This window comes from Bubalus kerabau, chromosome 4 (assembly GCF_029407905.1).
Source record: "Bubalus kerabau isolate K-KA32 ecotype Philippines breed swamp buffalo chromosome 4, PCC_UOA_SB_1v2, whole genome shotgun sequence".
Taxonomy (NCBI): domain Eukaryota; kingdom Metazoa; phylum Chordata; class Mammalia; order Artiodactyla; family Bovidae; genus Bubalus; species Bubalus kerabau.
In genome coordinates, this window is record NC_073627.1 from 81,322,098 (window position 1) to 81,344,004 (window position 21,907).

The following is a 21,907-nucleotide window of genomic DNA, read 5'->3' on the forward strand; positions in this document are numbered from 1 at the left end:
TTTTAGTATATACATAGCTAAATATGGTTGTGGTAGCTAAAAAAAAATATCTAGTCATTCTGAAAGCCTACCCTGGGAAGACCAATAAAGAAATCTATCCATTAGAATCCTTCTAAATTTCTATGGAACACAGTTATTTATGTGCCAGGTATCTGTGCAATTGTACAATCAGGAGTTGTTGATTATACATGGAGTTTTATCTCCTTAAATGGAAGCTAAACATGCTTATGAAGATTAAATACCATATTTACTTATATGAGTATAAATAGTTTAAGCATTAAATGTGTGGTAGATTGCCCCAAGGAGAAGGCAATGGCACCCCACTCCAGTACTCTTGCCTGGAAAATCCCATGGACGGAGGAGCCTGGTGGGCTGCAGTCCATGGGGTTGCTAAGAGTCGGACATGACTGAGCGACTTCACTTTCACTTTTCACGTTCATGCATTGGAGAAGGAAATGGCAACCCACTCCAGTGTTCTTGCCTGGAGAATCCCAGGGACGGGGGAGCCTGGTGGGCTGCCGTCTATTGGGTCACACAGAGTCAGGCACGACTGAAGTGACTTAGCAGCAGCAGCAGCAGTAGATTGCCCCAATATTAGTTATCTAATTACTTTCCTGGTTCCTGGTCATTCCTTTGTGTACAGACTCTGGCTACTGCATGTTTGTGTTGGTGACTGTCTGGTGTAGTCTATCTTGATTTGGATCATGGAGGCTGCTAAATTTGAAGCCCCTTATATATGTTCATCAGAGGTGTTCCTCATACACTATCATGCAGACATGTTTGAATTTTTATGTTGGGAATATTGAAGTGGAATGTTAGAACTCACAGATGTAAGTGTCCTTGATCTAGGTCATTATTATGGATTTTCTTTTAGCTGTTGATGGGTTTTGTCCTGTTGAACCTCATTACCAGTTAACCTGAGAATATTATGAATAGAGTCAGAAAAATACTTCTGAGTACTCCAAGTGGTCACCTACATGAAGGAGAAGAGGTATGCACTATAAAATGTGTGAGTTTTGATATCAATAATATTTATTTACACCGACAGCTTAAATAGATCTATAGTAACATAAAGAGGAACATGCACCCTGCCAAAACACCTTCTGTAGCACATAAATGTCGGTCTATTGGCTTTAATGTTTATCAGCATCTTGAGAGGCATTTATTGCTCCTCATACTCTCCTTTATGATTCCCTTATTGATCAAGTAGTGATGCCTCCTGAACCAAGGACATGGTTCCCTATTTTTCAGTTAGATGAAAAAAATGCCTTGTTTGTTGCAGGTTTGTTTCAAGGAGATGACATGTGGGATTCTGAGAGATGCTGCTGCCCATGACGTGTTGGAATTATCATGATCTACTACCCAGTGTGGATTTCATCCAGTGGTCAAGAGCTTTGCATGGTAGACAGCAAGGGTTGGATTTTTAAAGAGAGTAAACCAGGTAAGATTTGAGGGAGTCATCTGATCGTTTATCATTTGTTTAGGCATTTCTAAGGGCTTTAGAGTGCTGCCAAGGTGTATTGAATAATGTGTAACTTCTCTGTTTGCTTTCTAAGTCCACTCAACAGGTTGTTGAAGAATGGTGCTCCCTTGAATTCAGGAGAATGGATATAGTAATGATTGAGTTCTTTTTTCTCAAGAGGAGGGGAGGAGTTAAGATAACATAAAGCAGACACAAGATACTATGGATGATGGTTTAATTCAATAGCCCCAGATTGCAAGCTAAGGCAGTTTCCTCTTTAAGGAACTACTCTGAACTATAATGGAATAAGCAGTTGTACTTTTTGAAGGTTAAGTAGGGAAAGTGTTGCAGTTTACAGCATATGACCTTACATATATGCTTCAAAGTTATTCCAATTTAGAAAGTATATCATTATTTTGCATTTTATTTTTTGAAAGTATTTATCATTCTAAATTCTGTTCATCTAAGTATTATTTGATATGGTAACATAATGACCTAGTCCATTGTGGTTTTTGGAATTTAAAATGTAACACATGCTCTTATTCAACTAGTTTCTGGGACTTTTGTCTGTTTCATTTTGGAATCTCTTTTCAACTATCAGATCTTATCTTTCTCTTTAACTCTTTTCCTTCTCTATAACATAATTAAAATTTGTTAGTAACAGTTACTTGGGGCAACTACATTATTCCTATCTTCTGATTTTAAAACTATCAGAGCTCTTATATCAAAATTTTATGAATCCCAAATCAAGATTTCCTTTAAGTTCAATTATCGAAACAGAAAATATACGTAAAATTTAATCATTTAGGAAACTTGAACTCTTTCAGTTGGTGTTTTTTGTTTGTTTGTTTTTTGAAAAATACAGCTTTTTTATTTTCTGAAAATTAAGCAAATGGAACTCAGTTGAAAATTATAGGCTAAGATAATTATTTGGATATAAGAATTTTGATAATGCTTGAAAATAATTGACTTTCTAAAGTTTAATACATATGTCTTCTCAATCTCCTAGTAACTTATTTGTCTATAAGATGATATCCTGAGAGTCTGAAATTCAAATTAGTCATGGCTTTTGAATTTGTTAGAAATAGTATAGATCAGCAAACTCATGGCACAAATCCTTATTTGATGAATGGGGTTAGTGGGTAACTATTTGTCCTGCTTTGTGGCAAATTGGGTTAGCCATATTTGGAAGAGTTCTTCAAGTCTGTAGATAAAAGAGACATCAACAAGAAGGATGCATTTGTGGGATAAACCTCAACTAGTTTCATGCTTCATTACATTGTTATCTAGCAAAAAATTACAGCAAGAACACTTCATGATAGGCTTCCATATTCTTAAGTTTATTAGTCCAAAATAAATTTGATCCTAATTATGTTTATTTCAATATTTTCATTAAAACTGGGTTGTATGTTAAAACATCAGACTTAGAAGAAAGACACAAAGGGGAGGGATGCAATTAAATCTATTTTTAAGGCCAATAATCATGTATTAATGTAACTATTAAAGAAAGAGCTCTTCTCTATTTGTGAGACAAGTGTTTTTATTCTTTAGAATATTTTTTTGAAATAAGTCATCAATATATAGAGAAAAGTGTACAGCAATACTTTTGATCTAAGAATCATAAAGAAACATAACTTCTCTTAGAGAGTCCTTTAACGTGAGTCCTGTTGATTAGGATATACAGAGATAATAAATTCCACTGTTCTATATAAAAATGAAAACTTTAGAAGGGGCCTCTGGACATAAAAGATTTGACAGTGAATTCAAATATTTTCTCAGTTAAAGGTTGACTCTTTTAAAATGAACAGAAACTGTATACATTATGGATTTATACTTATATTAGTTTGAAATTTGTTTTCGTTCTCTGTTGTAAGAATGGCAGTTACATTTTTTGTTGTTGTTATGGTGATGCATGTCAGCTTCTCCATAAAGTTAAAAGATTGTCAAGGCTTGTGAATTCTGTTCTTGGAAGTTTGTAAAAAGTCATAAAAATTTGCACTGTTCCTTAGCCTAAAAGGAACTTTTCCTTCTTAAAGCATTTTTAAAGTAAAAGTTTACCTAATCTCAATGTTACATTACTGAATACTTGTACAGAGAAGCAATATTAAGCTATAAAGACAGGTTATAAAAGGTCAGATTTTGCAAAGCACTTCTGATAATAGCATGCCCCCTGTAATGGAATTTGTAGTTTCCAAGGTGGTTCATGGAAAGCGTTTAAGTCCTACCTGTGTAGGCAGTGTCTCCTTTACCCTCTGCAGAGAGTGTGGACATTCTCACCTGTGCCACCGTTCTTATTCTGAGGTCTTCTGAAAATAAAATTTTAAGAATTCAGGGCAGCAGCTATTTCCATAATGAAAAGCCTCATATGAATGTTACATATTTTTTGCTACAAGTTTACTTACCCTCCGAGCATGTTTTGAGTGTCAAATGAAAGCATTAGGCACTCAGTCATGTCTGAATCTTTTCGACCCCATTAACTATAGCTCACCAGGCTCCTCTGTCCATGGAATTCTCCAGGCAAGAATACTAGAGTGGGTAGCCATTCCCTTCTCCAGGGGATCATCCCAGCCCAGGGATTGAACCCAGGTCTCCCTCATTACAGTCTGAGCCACCTGGAAGCCCTTTGAACCTCAACCACACGTAAAACAGTATGAGGCCAGAAACAAATCAGTGATCCTCCCAGCCCTGTCCTCAAAGAGTTCACACAGGGTAAAACAGACACTAAATGGCTCACTCCAGGCAAAAGGAACTAAAAAGTTTAATGGTGCATTTCAAGCAAAATTCTCTAGAAACTGAAATGAAGGATTGTTTAAAACTGATAGGAGTATTAAAAGGTCTTCGAGGCTTAAGAGATACTTCAGCTGCACAGTTGAAAAGTGAGGAGAATTGTAATTGATAGGAAATGGGTATGAAGGCATTCTAGGGGCAACTATGGCAAAGTCACCATGGTGTAAAAATAAATGTTATGCTTGGAGAATGGAAGTTGGATACTGGAGGACAGGGGAGAATCAAAAAAGAGGTGGGACATACAGTTTGGGTCTGGACTGTAGTGTTTTGGATGCATGGTTATCTTGGATAAAAATATGAAAGTAATGTATAATGCAATCTATAAGAAAAGAATTCTGATAGAGAGTAGGGGAACAAGCAAGGAAAGTATGTGCAGAGAAAAGAGATAAACTGAAACCATTGAGCTCCCTGAGTGCAGAAAGTTGTGGTTTCAAGTCTGCTGTATCACCAGTGCCGTTCCTGCCGTTCATTGATTCTGTTAGTCTCTATTAAATGCTGACTAAATGAACGCCTCTCGCTGATAATCCATAAACCTCTAACTTTGCAATTTTTCCTGCTTTAAAAATGGTATGAGAACTCTTCATAAAAGGATGAAAAGAATTTAACTTACATGGTTTTCATCACATGCAAGAGTACACACACACTCTCTCTCTCTCTCTCCACTCCCCCCAATATGCACTTGAAATTAAACCTCAGATCCTGTTCCTGAAATTTATGCTTCAATTAAGATGGGGGCAGCTGCTTCCTTCTTTTATTTCCCTTTTGAGACTTTTATCTCTCAGGCTTTATCCTTCCCTTCCTCGTTTTATCATCACATCAATCACTGTTTCACTCCTTGGGAACACAGCGTGCATGGCAGGCACATTTTTATGGCTAGAAAGCAAACCTACCCTACTTGGCCCAGACTGCTTACTTAAACCTAATTAAGTAATTCTGCTGAAAGTCTCACGTCCTTTCCATCACAGGGCACATTTGGTCAAAATAATAGGGGACACTTTAAAGCCATGGAAAATAACTGGGGAAGGGAGCCTGAAGAAGACACAAAGCGAGTGAAAAGAAGCTGCAGCCCAACAGTCTTTGACACAACCCTTAAATGAGTCTGGGTGCATTAACACCTCTGCTGTAGGAAACCCCTAACTCATAGCATCACTTTCAGGCCAATTATTTTACATAACATTACTGCTGTTATACAGCTCCCCAATCATACACCGAATTCAGTGCATTTTGTATGACTGAATTATCTATCTTTCAAAGAAGTTCTCTTATGGTCTGGGGGAAAAAAACAAGAATGTCTTTCCAAATATGCCTACTTAATGAGGCATATGATTCACTAAGACGTTATATTCTTGTTACTAGGGTCTTTGTCTTTTTTCTCTAGGATCTTATTTCCAGAGCCACATACTAATTCAATAAACTCATCTGCTGAGTGAATGACCGAATATCAAAACTTGGGCTTCAAATCAAGTTCATTACTTCAGTGTCTTTACAAGTTGGAAATCTCTCTCTCTTGTTAGTGGGACCATTGGTATTTGAGTTTTTTGTCCATTGTTACATCAAGGGCATCTTAGTGTTTCATGTTTTTAATACTGCCATTATTTAGTAACAGATCTTTTTCAATCACATAATGACATATAATAGTACCCAAGGTCTAGGGGTTTGGAGGATTTAGTCTGACAGTAAGAAGCAAGAAAAAAGAGAAAAACATTTACTAAATATCTCATTGCCTTTATAAATGAAGTATGGTTCTCTTACAAACTGTCACAGACTTTGCATTTTTATTTTTATGGATTTCAAATGCTTTCTGTGCTCTTAGGTGTGGACTTCTCTGGGTAGAAATCACTGAAAAACTGCCATGCTAGCAAGCTACACTCTTCTACTTTGAGGAGGCAGATTATAGCTAATTGTGTCTGTAAATATTCTATCATATTTATCGGCATTGGCTTTAATTAAGAGCTGGGTTTGAATCTGAACTCTGACACTTAACAGTTATATCATCCTCGACAGGTTATTTGTTATCTCAGAACTTTGATTTCCAATAGGAAGTATAAAGTTATCAGTAGGGGTTCCATGGGCTATCATGAGGATTAAATGAGATCATGCTCTAAGATACTCAGCAGAATATTTGATACATTGTAAATATGCTAATAATGCTATAGCTCTAATTGAGGATACTCCCACATGGCGCTAGTGATAAAGAACCCGCTTGCCAACTCTGGAGATGCAAGAGACAAGCTTCAATCCCTGGGTTGGGACGATCCCCTAGAGGAGGGCATGGCAACTCACTCCAGTATTCTTGCCTGGAGAATCCCATGGACAAAGGAGCCTGTTGGGCTGTAGTCCATAGCGTTGCACAGAGTTGGACATGACTGAAGTGACTTAGCATATAATGTTCTAATTATTTTATCATTATGGTTCTAATTATTATTATTATTATTATTTGCAATCTATATGTGTAGCAGTTCTGTCTAGAAATCCACTTGTTTTCAGCAAAATATCAGAATATTTTACCCACTTTTCCCAGAAGTAAATGAGATGTAAAGGTGCTTAGCAGAATACCTGATACCTATAAGCACTCAGTACGTATTGTGGTGGTGGTGGTCATTATTATTTATTTATATATGCATTTCTCTTCCTTAGGCTTTTTGAAGAGATCTAGGTCTAATTATAGTAACAAGGTCTTTCTTAGAATGATGACAGATCTGAGTATCGTTAGTGTTTGAGATAAAATCCTGTTTATCACTCTGTTATTGGTCATGTTGTAATCATGTTGCTGATATTGAAGTAAATATCATTTTCTTCTTAACCAAAGATCACCAAAGTGATTTTCCATACCAAATTATAGTCTTTAAAATTTTTTAAAAAAGAAAGCACATTGAAAATGAGGACACTGTCTACTCCCAACGGATAAAAACATCCACAGATGCTAAATGTCCTTTGGGCTTCCCTGGTGACTCAGACGGTAAAGAATCTGCCTGCAATTCAGAAGACCTGGGTTCCATCCCTGCATCAGGAAGATACTGTGGAGAAAGAAATGGCAACCCACTCCAGTATTCTTGCCTGGAGAATTCCATGGACAGAGGAGCCTGATGGGCTATAGTCCATGGGGTGACAAAGAGTCAAACATGACTGATCAACTAACACACACAAAGTCCTTTGTATAAAGTGGTGTAGCACAGTGAAATGTCACCTACTACTGATTGGATCTGTATCCAGTGGAATATGGATCCAATTGGAAGTAGTGGAAGGCCTGTTGCATCCTACAATAGCAAACTGATTGTCCTTATCTGTTGACATGATTCTCTATTTGGGAATACTTCTTTAATACACACTCATAGAGACTGTCTTTAGAGGACCCTGCCATTAACCAAGTGGTATATATAATTATGCCTTTAACCTCTTCTTTATTACATGAGTTTTATAAGAGAGACAGCCATGAATTTTGAAATGAAAATTTAGAATTAAAACTACATTTTACACAGTACAATAATACTTCAAAGCTTAATTATCATGATTAATCTTACAACCAGACTAGGTGATTAGTGGGGATAAATGCTAGGCAATTTCATGAATTTCTGGTTGGTGCTTTGTAGGCTATTGGTTTTGAGTGGCCCTGGCCGTGTCAGTAAAAGGCAGAATCCAGATCATCAGCTGAGGCATGAAGGAAGACACGATGAGAAAGCAGCAGTGGGATGTGGAAAAGGAATCAACCAAGGGCAAATAAAACCAGGCTTTGGCAGAAGGGCCTTTTAAGATTGGATGGTGGGTGTCGGCAGCAAGCCAGGACTAGAGAGCAGCTCATTTTCCATCAGCAGCTCTCTGTTGCCCTCAGAGAGGCACAGAGGAAGTCCATGGTGGAAAGAGAAGGAATTTAGGGAGGCACTGTGGTGACGGAAGTAGCAATGAAGTGATGGACTACGGAGTTAACTGGCAAGTTGAGGGGAGTCCTGCCAGGAGTTAACAGCTTGACAAAATGACAAGGGTTTGGACTGAGTGGTAGGAAATCCCTGAGTGTTGGGGGTGGGGATCATTTCATTAGAAAGGATTTATTCATCCTGAGTATAAGATTTAGCATGAAATTAAGATGCTGCTGGAGACAATCTTTACAAAGTCCCTTCTGCAGAAGTGGGAACGGGAAGGATAACCAAGACTCATATATATCATGTCTCATCCTGTTGAATCCAGCAGTGACAACGGCAATGAAATAATGACAACCACCCTAAGTTGAATGTTTAGATCAATACGGGTAATTCATATCAGTAACCCTGCAGTGTAGACAAAATTACATGTATATTCAAGACAAAAAAAACTGAGACTTAGGAAGGTTAGTAATTTACCCAAGCTCACACAGCTAATGTGTGTCAGGGTGAGTTTTTCTTCCAAGATCTCCTCTTTATAAACATGAGTGAGTTTTCCATTATATTATTATCCTAATTTTCAGTTCTTAAACTAACATTCCAATCCCTGTGCCTTTATACATAGGTGTGAATTTGCTCTAGTGTATAAGAAATTTTTATAACATTGTGTAATTTCCTTCTTGTTACATGTGTGTGTATTTAGCTTGTCTATGATTTTGAAAGTGATTTGAGAGGTAGAACCCATAGTGTTTCATTTTACAGAGGGCCTGTTACTACTGGTGCTATGACAGGCCCTGATTCTGAACGAATATTTGCTGATGATAATGTCAATAACAAACTGCTCCTTTTCAACAAAGGTGAATATATGTACACACTTCATATATATTTCTTGCCATAGATGTTGTATATATAAAGTCGTATACCTATAACTTATTGAATGACTAGATTAAAATCATTTGAATAATATTCGTTTCATCTATATAAGATTTTCTTTCCCATAACAGAGCATTTACATGGATTGATTTAAATGGATTGTTTTCTAACATGTATTCTATGGAAAACTGGCCTGGAGGTGTGTGTTCCTTGTGTGAAGAGTTTTGTAGCCAAATGCATTTGCAGGTGTCTTATTTGTGATAAGACCTGGCTCAAAGAGAAAGAGTTTAGGTTTGCCTACCACATGGGCCACATTTTTCCTTGAATGCAGGATTATTGATACACAGAGGAAAGTGAATGGTTTTGACCCACCTTTTCCCCCAGATGCCAATTCTGGCGTTAGGAACACAGACCTTGGACAGATGAATGCTCATTCTCCATCTCTTTCTCTTCCTCTTTTTTCTCTTCTTTTCCTCTTCCTTTTGTCCCCTTTCCTCTCTCCTTCCACTTTCTCTTTCTTTTCCTTTCTCCTCTTCTCCTCCTCCCCTCCTCACATTCTCATATTCACATCTCTCCTCTCTATCCCCCTTGCCTGAAGAACATGCTAACATTTCTTTCTTTGGGTTTCTGCGCATTTCAATTAAAGCAGATCATTATGTCCAGTAGCATCCCTTCTCTAGATATGTTGTGTGTGTGCGTGGGTGTTAGTCACTCAGTCGTGTCTGACTCTGTGTGACCTCATGGACTATATAGCCCACCAGACTTCTCTGACCTTGGGATTCTCCAGGCAAGAATACTGGAGTGGTGTGCCATGCCCTCCTTCAGGAGATCTTCCCAACCCGGGGATCGAACCTGGGTCTCCTGCATTGCAGGTGGACTCTACCATTTGAGGCACAAGGGAAGCCTAGATATGTTACTCCCATCATTGAAGTTATCATTTTTTTTTCATCTGTTCAAGCAAAACCTGGACATGTTCTCCCTCTCCTTGCTAATGATAAGAGAGACATTATAATTTTAAGGCAACTCCTATAGACAGAGTGCTTTTTACCGGGAAATTACTTTTTCTAGGGTAACCTCACTTTCACACTCTTGGTAGTAGATAGAATTCCAGGCACAGGCTACATTTTACACATTCAAAATGCAGCCTAATTATGAAGCCAAAGGCAATTATTGTCAGACTCCATTATTAGCACCATCAGTAGGAGATTTTTGCTAGTCTTTTCTGCAGGGGCACTGGGCCTGGTGAAGCAGTCTCAATTTCAGTCGCTTTCCTTTCCACATATGTTACAGACTGTCTCTACCCAATTTCTTTAAATGTCATAGCTTAATGGCTTACAGCCTCAACTTCCGTTAGTATCTTGTAATACTCTATAATGGAGAATAATCTGAAAACTTATATATATACCATATATATGGGCTTCCCTGGTAGCTCAGCTGGTAAAGAATCTGCCTGCAATGCAGGAGACCCAGGTTTGATCCCTGGGTCAGGAAGATCCCCTGGAGAAAGAAATGGCAACCCACTCCCGCATTCTTGCCTGGAGAATCCCATGAACAGAGGAGCCTGGCAGACTAAAGTCCATGGGGTTGCAAAGAGTTGGACTTGACTGAACGACTGAAAAACAATAGCGTATACGTTTTTAGATTATTTTCCATTATAGGTTACACAGATATATATAACTGAATCACTTTGCTATACATCTGAAACTAAATGCAGTGTTGTAAATCTCAACTCTTAAATGTTAGCTTTGTCTTCAAGGAGTTTATGATGCCAGTGACAAGCAGAGCAAATATGCAATATTATCAGAAAAGGGAAAAAGCCAGTACTTTTAAGTGTCAGGCAAGAACTTGGGTGGATGAGAAGAACTGCAGAGATTCAGAGGAAGAAAGTCATGGTGGACCTGAAACCTCGGGGAAGTTTCATGAAGGAGATGAACCAGAGCTGAGCCTCAGAGAAAGAGTAGGAATTCTCTTACTAAAAGCAAAGCTGAAGCTGAAGCTCCACTACTTTGGAAGACCCTGATGCTGGGAAAGATTGAGGGCAAGATGAAAAGGGGGTGACAGAAAATGAGATGATTGGATGACATCACTGACTCAATGGACATGAGTTTGAGCAAACTCAGGGAGATAGTGAAGGTCAGAGAAACCTAGTGTGCTGCAGTTCATGGAGTCTGAACAGAAACACAAGCAAAAGCAGGGACTTCCCTGGCAGCCCAGTGGTTAAGACTCTGTGCTTCTAATGCAAGGGATGTGGGTTCAATCTCTGGCCAAGAAACTAAGATCCCACATGTGGTGAGGTCAAAAATAGATAAATAAATAAAGATGCACATGATTTGTGTTGGCCAGATGAGGAGGGGGCATCTAAGCAGTAAAGTGTAGGTAGTTCACCAATTAAAAATCTCTCTGGTATTTGGCCTCCTTAAAAAAAAGAAAAGCAAAAGCAAGCATCAACGTGTTTTTCCCATACCCTTTATCATATACTGGGAAGTTCTCTGTGATCAGACTTCTTATCTTGTGAGATTCACACTTCGTATGCATCACACTTCCTTCCTTCTTTGACCTCACAGCTGAGCACACTATTTTTCATCCCCTATTGTGTATATCTTAACTCCTAAAACATACTTCTATGACACCTGTTTCTCTCACTAGAATGTAAGTTCTCTAAGGCAGAGACCAGTTCTTATTCATCATCTTTGTCTTCTCAGAATGTCTTTATCTCACAGCGGTGACATGTAGGCATGAACATATGCCTTTTCTTCTAAATTATGTCAGGACTTACTCACTTAATGCTTTGTCAGTTTTGAAGACTGGAAATCACATTCTAGACTCCCCTTTGCCTTATTTTGTTGAAATGCCATTATGGCATGGTTAAAAAGAACACCGAGTTCTAGAATATCTAGTAAAAACGATGTGGGCTGACAAATATGATGTAAATTATTGGGATTGAAAACAAAAATTCTACCTCCAGCACTGGAAATATTACAGATGGTATTGAAATGTGACTCGAAAATGTGATTTCATAAAAGTGATGGTATTTACATGAACAATTCAAAGTAGATTGAAAACTAATTTTGATAGAAAAGTTTTAAGAGTTTAAATGCTTTTTATGATTCTACTTTATTGGAATTCACCTAGGCTCTAAAGCTCAGTAAACTTCCCTCTGTCTATCGTACACCCTTCACAATGTTAGATATACCTAAGAACACTTTTGTTCTCATTTCGTGCCTTAAGTAAAGTGTACCTGAAATCTTGGATTTCAACTTTTTTTTTTCCCTATTACATAATATACCTACTATTGCAACGCAAGTAAGAAACTATAATAAATGGAATGACAAGAAGAACAAAAACAATCTGTATGCAATAACTGAGGTACAAATGAGTACATATATTCTTTGAGTTCCTAAGAGTTAGATTTTAAAAATTGAAAATGATACACGTCGCTCAGATCAGATCAGATCAGATCAGTCGCTCAGTCATGTCCGACTCTTTGCAACCCCATGAATTGCAGCACACCAGGCCTCCCTGTCCATCACCAACTCCCGGAGTTCACTGAGACTCATGTCCATCGAGTTGGTGATGCCATCCAGCCATCTCATCCTCTGTCATCCCCTTCTCCTCCTGCCCCCAATCCCTCCCAGCATCAGAGTCTTTTCAAATGAGTCAACTCTTCAATGAGGTGGCCGAAGTACTGGAGTTTCAGCTTTAGCATCAGTTCTTCCAAAGAAATCCCAGGGCTGATCTCCTTCAGAATGGACTGGTTGGATCTCCTTGCAGTCCGAGGGACTCTCAAGAGTCTTCTCCAACACCACAGTTCAAAAGCATCAATTCTTCAGCGCTCAGCCTTCTTCACAGTCCAACTCTCACATCCATACATGACCACAGGAAAAACCATAGCCTTGACTAGACGGACCTTTGTTGGCAAAGTAATGTCTCTGCTTTTGAGTATGCTATCTAAGTAGGTCATAACTTTCCTTCCAAGGAGTAAGCGTCTTTTAATTTCATGGCTGCAGTCACCATCTGTAGTGATTTTGGAGCCCAGAAAAATAAAGTCTGACACTGTTTCCCCATCTATTTCCCATGAAGTGGTGGGACCAGATGCCATGATCTTCGTTTTCTGAATGTTGAGCTTTAAGCCAACTTTTTCACTCTCCACTTTCACTTTCATCAAGAGGCTTTTGAGTTCCTCTTCACTTTCTGCCATAAGGGTGGTGTCATCTGCATATCTGAGGTGATTGATATTTCTCCCGGCAATCTTGATTCCAGTTTGTGTTTCTTCCAGTCCAGCATTTCTCATGATGTACTCTGCATATAAGTTAAATAAATAGGGTGACAACATACAGCCTTGACGAACTCCTTTTCCTATTTGGAACCAGTCTGTTGTTCCATGTCCAGTTCTAACTGTTGCTTCCTGACCTGCATACAGATTTCTCAAGAGGCAGGTCAGGTGGTCTGCTATTCCCATCTCTTTCAGAATTTTCCACAGTTTATTGTGATCCACACAGTCAAAGGCTTTGGCATAGTCAATAAAGCAGAAATAGATGCTTTTCTGGAACTCTCTTGCTTTTTCCATGATCCAGTGGACGTTGGCAATTTGATCTCTGGTTCCTCTGCCTTTTCTAAAACCAGCTTGAACATCTGGAAGTTTACGGTTCACATATTGCTGAAGCCTGGCTTAGAGAATTTTGAGCATTACTTTACTAGCGTGTGAGATGAGTGCAATTGTGCGGTAGTTTGAGCATTCTTTGGCATTGCCTTTCTTTGGGATTGGAATGAAAATGGACCTTTTCCAGTCCTGTGGCCACTGCTGAGTTTTCCAAATTTGCTGGCATATTGAGTGCAGCACTTTCACAGCATCATCTTTCAGGATTTGGAGTAGTTCAACTGGAATTCCATCACTTCCACTAGCTTTGTTTGTAGTGATGCTTTCTAAGGCCCACTTGACTTCACATTCCAGGATGTCTGGCTCTAGGTCAGTGATCACACAATCGTGATTATCTGGGTCATGAAGATCTTTTTTGTACAGTTCCTCTGTGTGTTCTTGCCACCTCTTCTTAATATCTTCTGCTTCTCTTAGGTCCATACCATTTCTGTCCTTTATCGAGCTCATCTTTGCATGAAATGTTCCTTTGGTATCTCTGATTTTCTTGAAGAGATCCCTAGTCTTTCCCATTCTGTTGTTTTCCTCTATTTCTTTGCATTGATCTCTGAGGAAGGCTTTCTTATCTCTTCTTGCTATTCTTTGGAACTCTGCATTCAGATGTTTATATCTTTCCTTTTCTCCTTTGCTTTTCGCTTCTCTTCTTTTCACAGCTATTTGTAAGGCCTCCCCAGAGAGCCATTTTGCTTTTTTGCATTTCTTTTCTATGGGCATGGTCTTGATCCCTGTCTCCTGTACAATGTCACGAACCTCATTCCATAGTTCATCAGGCACTCTATCTATCAGATCTAGGCCCTTAAATCTATTTCTCACTTCCACAGTATAATCATAAGGGATTTGATTTAGGTCATACCTGCATGGTCTAGTGGTTTTCCCTACTTTCTTCAATTTAAGTCTGAATTTGGCAATAAGGAGTTCATGGTCTGAGCCACAGTCAGCTCCTGGTCTTGTTTTTGCTGTCTGTATAGAGCTTCTCCATCTTTGGCTGCAAAGAATATAATCAATCTGATTTTGGTGTTGACCATCTGGTGATGTCCATGTATAGAGTCTTCTCTTGTGTTATTGGAAGAGGGTGTTTGTTATGACCAGTGCATTTTCTTCGCAAAACTCTATTAGTCTTCATTCCATATTCCAAGGCCAAATTTACCTGTTACTCCAGGTGTTTCTTGACTTCCTACTTTTGCATTCCAGTCCCCTATAATGAAAAGGACATCTTTTGGGGGTGTTAGTTCTAAAAGGTCTTGTAGGTCTTCATAGAACCGTTCAACTTCAGCTTCTTCAGCGTTACTGATTGGGTGATAGACTTGGGTTACTGTGATATTGAATGGTTTGCCTTGGAAACAAACGGAGATCATTCTGTTGTTTTTGAGATTGCATCCAAATACTGCATTTCGGACTCTTTTGTTGACCATGATGGCCACTCCATTTCTTCTGAGGGATTCCTGCCCGTAGTAGTAGATATAATGGTCATCTGAGTTAAATTCACCCATTCCAGTCCATTTCAGTTCGCCGATTCCTAGAATGTCGACATTCACTCTTGCCATCTCTTGCTTGACCACTTCCAATTTGCCTTGATTCATGGACCTGACATTCCAGGTTCCTATGCAATATTGCTCTTTACAGCATCAGACCTTGCTTCTATCACCAGTCACATCCACAGCTGGGTATTGTTTTTGCTTTGGCTCCATCCCTTCATTCTTTCTGGAGTTATTTCTCCACTGATCTCTAGTAGCATATTGGGCACCTACTGACCTGGGGAGTTTCTCTTTCAGTATCTTATCATTTTGCCTTTTCATACTGTTCATGGGGTTCTCAAGGCAAGAATACTGAAGTGGTTTGCCATTCCCTTCTCCAGTGGACCACATTCTGTCAAATCTCTCCACCATGACCCGCCCGTCTTGGGTTGCCCCACGGGCATGGCTTAGTTTCATTGAGTTAGACAAGGCTGTGGTCCTAGTGTGATTAGATTGACTAGTCGCTACGGGTATGCAAAAGTGAATGTATTGCACATAGGTTTTATAGCTGGTGGCTGGCAAATGGGAAACACTGTAAGAGGCATCAGAGAATTTCCTAGCCCCAAATCCTAACATTTTAAATTCTCAAATCTGTACCTAATAGAAAGTCCCCTACTCTATTCCCAAGCATCTCCTGGACATAGCTAAGGCAAATCTGATTATCAAATCAGATCCGATATAAGCCAAACAAATACAGTTATTATAGTACAGTATCTTAGCTAACATAATAATTTTTATTTGAAAAATAACATTTGTTTCCTGGCATGAGTTTGTAGTAGAATGAAAACACGCTTCACCAGCAGAAAGGGTAGTGTTTTCTCCATCTGATCTTTCATCAAATAGAATTCTTAATCAAGCTGGAACCTTCTGAAATACATGATTTGGAGACTTTCCAAAAAAACCTGTCCTGAGAGGATGATAAATTACAGTTTGATCTCATTTGTCCTAAATTCTGTACATCATTCACCTATGAGTTATATTTCTCTCACCCTGGTGAGATGTGTCCCATAACTCATTCTCATCAATATGATATATTTACTACTAAAAGATTCATATCTTAGAAATAGTTTGTTTCAAACTATGGTCTCTAATTAATCAGAAGGTAATTGCATTAAGTACCATTCTAGTTGCCAAGTCTAATCATATTCCACCCAGGTGAGTCTTTGACTGGCCTCTGGATCTGACATGCTTTCTGAAATTTAATCAGGGACATGCTTTAAATGGAACCCTGTGACTAGACATTGATGTTTTCCCAAATGCTTGGATTTTAAAGATCAAGAGGAAATTCAGCTTGCCTTTTCCACAAGGCATTTGTTTCCTGTTTAGAAACAGTTATAGGTTCAAATGTACATTTTTTTTTTTTACCTGCAGAAATCCAGTAACTGTGGTTTGAATAGGCCAGGAAGGCACTTGCAATTTAAGTCTAGAAACAAATGTGTCACAAATCAAAATCAAGTCTTGTAGATCTGGCTTAGGATGGTGTGATTCACTTAGCAACAGAGCATCATTTTGATATTACTTTCTCGATATTAAAGGCTGTCCACATCTTTTTTCCCATCTTCACCAGACTATATACATCCTAGGTTGGGTACTGGTCTTTTCTATTGTAGTAAATTCACTCATGAAAACAAAACAAACAAAAAAAAAACAATCTAGTATCTAATAGTCTGTTAATGTGTATAGTGTATTTATAAATGAATGAATTGATGAGCTGAGAAAATAACATGCATATGGCATTTTACTACACTGAAAATGTTTAGTGGTCAATATAGGCTTTCAATGGTTAAAACAAAAAGATATGCAGTCTCTTATTTACTATTATTGTGGGGGTTCAGTCACTAAGTCCTGTCCAACTCTTTGTGACCCCATGGACTGCAGCATGCCAGGCTTCTCTTTGCTACACTATATCCCAGATTTTGCTCAGATTTGGGTACATGGAGTCAGTGATTGATGCTATATAACCATATCATCCTCTGCCACCTCCTTCTCCTTTTGCCTTCAATCTTTCTCTGCATCAGGGTCTTTTCCAGTGAGTCAGCTCTCCACATAATGTGGCCAAGGAATTGAATCTTCAGCCTCAGCATCAGTCCTTCCAATGAATATTCAGCATTGATTTCCTTTAGGGTTTACTGGTTTGATCTCCTTGCAATCCAAGGACTCTCAAGAGTCTTCTCCAACACCACAGTTCAAAAGCATCAGTTCTTTGGCACTCAGCCTTCTTTATGATCCAACTCTCACATCCGTACATGACTCCTGGAAAAACCATAGGTTTGACTATACAGACCTTTGTTGGCAAAATAAAGTCTCTTCTTTTTAATATGCTGTCTAGGTTTGTCATACCTTTCCTTCCAAGGAGCAAGCATCTTTTAATTTCATGGCTGCAGTCACCGTTTGCAGTGATTCTGGAGCCCAAGAAAAGAAAATGTCATAGCTTCCACTTTTTCCCCTTCTATTTGCCATGAAGTGAGGGGACCAGATGCAGTGAACTTAGTTTTTTGAATATTGAGTTTCAAGCTAGCATTTTTACTCTCCTCTTTCACCCTCATGAAGAAACTCTTTAGTTCCTCTTCACTTTCTGCCATTATAGTGGTATCATACAGGTATCTAAGGTTGTTGATATTTCTCCTGCCTCTTGATTCCAGCTTGTGATTCATCCAGCCTGGCATTTCACATAATGTACTCTGCATAGAAGGTAAATAAGCAAGGTGACAATATACAGCCTTGACATACTCATTTCCCACTTTTGAACCAGTCAGCTGTTCCACGTCCAGTCCTAACTGTTGTTTCTTCACCAGCATATAGGTTTCTCAGCAGACAAGCAAGGTGGTCTAGTACCCCCATCTCTTTAAAATGGGAATACCATCTCTTATTTATTGTAGAAATCAAACTGAAAATTCAAATTTGAAATTACATTTCAAACATTAGGGTAAAATTCCTATATTTTTCAATTAAATACTCTATTATTTTAAAAGTAATATCATCTTCTTACAGGTAAGAAGTGACTTTTGTAGTGCCCTTCAGTTGTTTGTATGAATCACCCAGTTGTGCCCTTGTGTCTACACTAACTTTATGTTCTTTTTCTAGTAAGGCTCCCCATGTCCGATAATAAATTTAGGCAGCTACTCCTCAGAGGTGGCAGGTCAAATTAGATGCTTTTGTATTGGAATAAAATTCTTAAAAAGGACTACTGCAGATATTTATCCCTTCCCTTTGCCCACATGCTTAATCATGTCCGACTCTTTGGGATCCCATGGACTGTAGCCCACCAGGCTCCTCTGTCCATGAGATTTTCCAGACAATAATACTGGAGTGGGTTGCCATTTCCTTCTCCAGAGGATCTTCCTGACCCAGGGACTGAATCTGCATCTCTCACATCTCCTGCCCTGGCAGGATTCTTTACCACTGCACCACCTGGGAAACCCACAGACAATTATAATAAACCTCATGTTGTGTCTGTTACTGTCATTAATGAAAATAAGGAAATAAGTATCAGGGTTATTGCTCATAAAGTAATCACTGGGTTTTAATATTCTAATCTGAGTCAACTCAGGTTCTGTCCTGAGAAGAATCAGTGGCTTTTAGAGAAACATATGTCATGGTTGTTTGATAGAAGAGTCATTTTGTAAAACTGGGCACTGACCTGGAGCATTGCACCTAACTACTCACCACTGCTTGACTTGTGCAGGGAGAATGACCCAGTTCTTTCATTCTCTGTGATGTGGGTGAGATTGCCATGCATAGTTACTGCTGTGTACATAAGGACTTGCCCCCAGAGCATTACCAACCCCTGAGTTCATCCTGCTGTTTAAATAGCTTCCTGTTGTTTTATTTCCACTGTGAACCCTCTGCCTGGAAGAAGAGAAAAGGAAGTTTGTCTTTATTGGAACTAAACTTGAAAGAGAAGTCACACATAGGTGATCATACATCAGGTGATCTGAGTTAATCAGTAGTTCCCAGTGTTTATTTGTAAGAATCAAATTTCACTAACTTCTAACATTCTTGGGCTTCTTTGCATGTTTGTATTCTCATATTAGCCTAAATCTGTACCTGTTGTGAATCAAGATTGCTGGAAGAAATATCAATAACCTCTGATATGAAGATGACACCACCCTATGGCAGAAAGTGAAAAGGAACTAAAAAGCCTCTTGATGAAAGTGAAAGAGGAGAGTGAAAAAGTTGGCTTAAAGCTCAATATTCAGAAAACAGAGATCATGGCATCCGGTCCCATCACTTCATGGGAAATAGATGGGGAAACAGTATCAGACTTTACTTTTTTGGGCTCCAAAATCACTGCAGATGGTGATTGCAGCCATGAAACTAAAAGACACTTACTCCTTGGAAGGAAAGTTATTACCAACCTAGATAGCATATTGAAAAGCAGAGACATTACCTTGCCAACAATGGTCCATCTAGTCAAGGCTATGGTTTTTCCAGTAGTCATGTATGGATGTGAGAGTTGGACTGTGAAGAAAGCTGAGCACCAAAGAATCGATGCTTTTGAACTGTGGTGTTGGAGAAGACTCTTGAGAGTCCCTCAGACTGCAAGGAGATCCAACCAGTCCATTATAAAGGAGATCAGTCCTGGTTGTACTTTGGAAGGACTGATGCTAAAGCTGAAACTCCAGTACTTTGGCCACCTCATGCAAAAAGTTGACTCATTGGAAAAGACTCTGATGCTGGGAGGGATTGGGGGCAAGAGGAGAAGGGGACGACAGAGGATGAGATGGCTGGATGGCATCACTGACTCGATGGACATGAGTTTGGGTGAACTCTGGGAGTTGGTGAAGGACAGGGAGGCCTGGCGTGCTGCAATTCATGGGGTCGCAAAGAGTCAGACACGACTGAGCCACTGAACTGAACTGAACTGATATATGTTGACAGAGTGATTTTTCAAATAAATCTCATATTTATATTAATAACTTTACTTCAAAATAGCTAGGGAACTCTTGAAGAGAGTTGAACTGAACTGAACTGATAATCACTAAAGCAGTGTTATACTTTGTAACATATTTAACTCCTTCATTGGAGAAGGAAATGGCAACTGACTCCAGTATTCTTGCCTGGGAAATCCCATAGACAGAGGAGTCTGGTGGGCTACAGTCCATGGGGTCACGAAAGAGTTGGACACGACTTAGTGATTCAACAGCAACAACTCCTTTTTTTAGACTGAGGGCTTCTTATAGTGCTGGTGTATGTCTTGTGCATTGCAGTCCAGTGCCTGCTGAAGTGTTGAATATTTAGTAGCTCCTCAATAAATGCTGAATTAAGTAATGAGAGTTTTCTGCATCATCTTCAAATATTTTTTCTTTGACTTTCATCTACATCTTGAAATAACTGTGAGATTCTATTAAACATTTCTTCAAACTTCACAAAGACATGTATTAATATCTACTATGTCATGACATAGTGCTTTGCTTCTAAGGGCTTTTCATACTCCCTTCACTGTCCTGAAAGGACTTATGGTCTAGATGCAGAGAGGAGATAAAAGCCATACACAAAGGTTAAATTACAAAATGAAGGAGTAAATTATTAATTTCATAAATGATATGAATGTAGTGTGTTTTAAGATCATGCCTAATTTAGAGCCATTCAGCAGATTCTTACCTGAAAATATGAGATTCTTTAGGGCCAGCAGCCAAAGTTGGTGGTTTTGAAGGATTGAGGGGCCTCCTGGAAGGATACAATTTAAACAAAGAGAATCAGTAGAGAAATCTGACCCAGTAAGTCAGCCTTAGTCATCAGAGGTGAGGCATGATGTCATGAGTGACTTGAATGAATCCCTAACATAGCATTTCCTTTCACCACTGACTCATATGAGAATTTTGTTTCAAGGAGAAACAAAGAACAGTGACATAGAACTGAAATTACTGTGTAAGATATTACTATTCATGAGATGTCAATCCTGTAAGTTATTGGGCAAAAGCTTTCATCCTTTAATGTGTGTGGTAAGTTGCTTCAGTCATATCTGAGTCTTTGTGACACTGTGGACATTAACCCATGAGGCTCCTCTGTCCATGGGATTCTCCAGGCAAGAATACTGGAGTGGGTTGCTGTGCCCTCCTCCAGGGGATCTTCCCAACCCAGGGATGGAACCCGTGTCCCTTACATCTCCCTGCATTGGCAGGTTCTTTACCACTAGTGCCACCAGAGAAGCCCTTTATCCTTTAATAGAAGATAAGAAAAAGGATGGAAGCCTTATCTTTGACTCTGCCTTGGGAATATTGTCCAGTGTGGGTTAAACCATTGGATAATATGATAGCCAGATGCTTGCATAACCACTGGATAATATGATACCTAGATGCTTATCTGGAAGCATCACAGGTGTCTTACAGAGGCATCAGTAACCAGTGGAGGTGGGCATTGCTAATTGAACTCTCAGTGTTATTAACAAAGAGGAAGGAGGGACAGAAGATGATAGTAGTGACTAGACATATCTTTGAATCCATGTTGATTCCCTTTGGTGATACTCGAAATACTCAATGCATGTGTGTCTGACTCTCTGCGACCCCATGGACTATATAGCCCACCAGGCTCCTCTTTCCATGGGATTCTCCAGGCAGGAATACTGGCATGGGCTTCCATTTCCTGCCCCACAAAATACCTGGAGAAAGACTCAACATAGGGTATAGCACGTGATAGGTTTGTTGTTGTTTAGTCGCTAACTATATCCAACTCTTTTTGACCCTGTGGACTGTAACCTTCCAGGTTCTTATGTCCATGGGATTTCCCAGGCAAGAACACTGGAGTGAGTTGCCATTTCCTT

At 39.1% G+C, this 21,907-nt stretch overlaps 1 protein-coding gene across 8 annotated transcripts in view; it reads left to right on the forward strand.

The window, feature by feature from the left end:
* LINGO2 (leucine rich repeat and Ig domain containing 2) overlaps positions 1-21,907 on the forward strand; it is a 681,723-nt gene that overhangs the window by 310,266 nt on the left and 349,550 nt on the right. For 7 of the 8 annotated variants that reach the window (XR_008713373.1, XR_008713371.1, XR_008713374.1 and 4 more), the window contains one exon: positions 1,283-1,441. The gene's annotated coding sequence lies outside the window, so the exon portion shown is untranslated. Of the gene's footprint in view, positions 1-1,282; positions 1,442-1,556; positions 3,560-21,907 lie in introns of those variants that run through there. The other variant, XR_008713370.1, reaches the window with a different exon arrangement.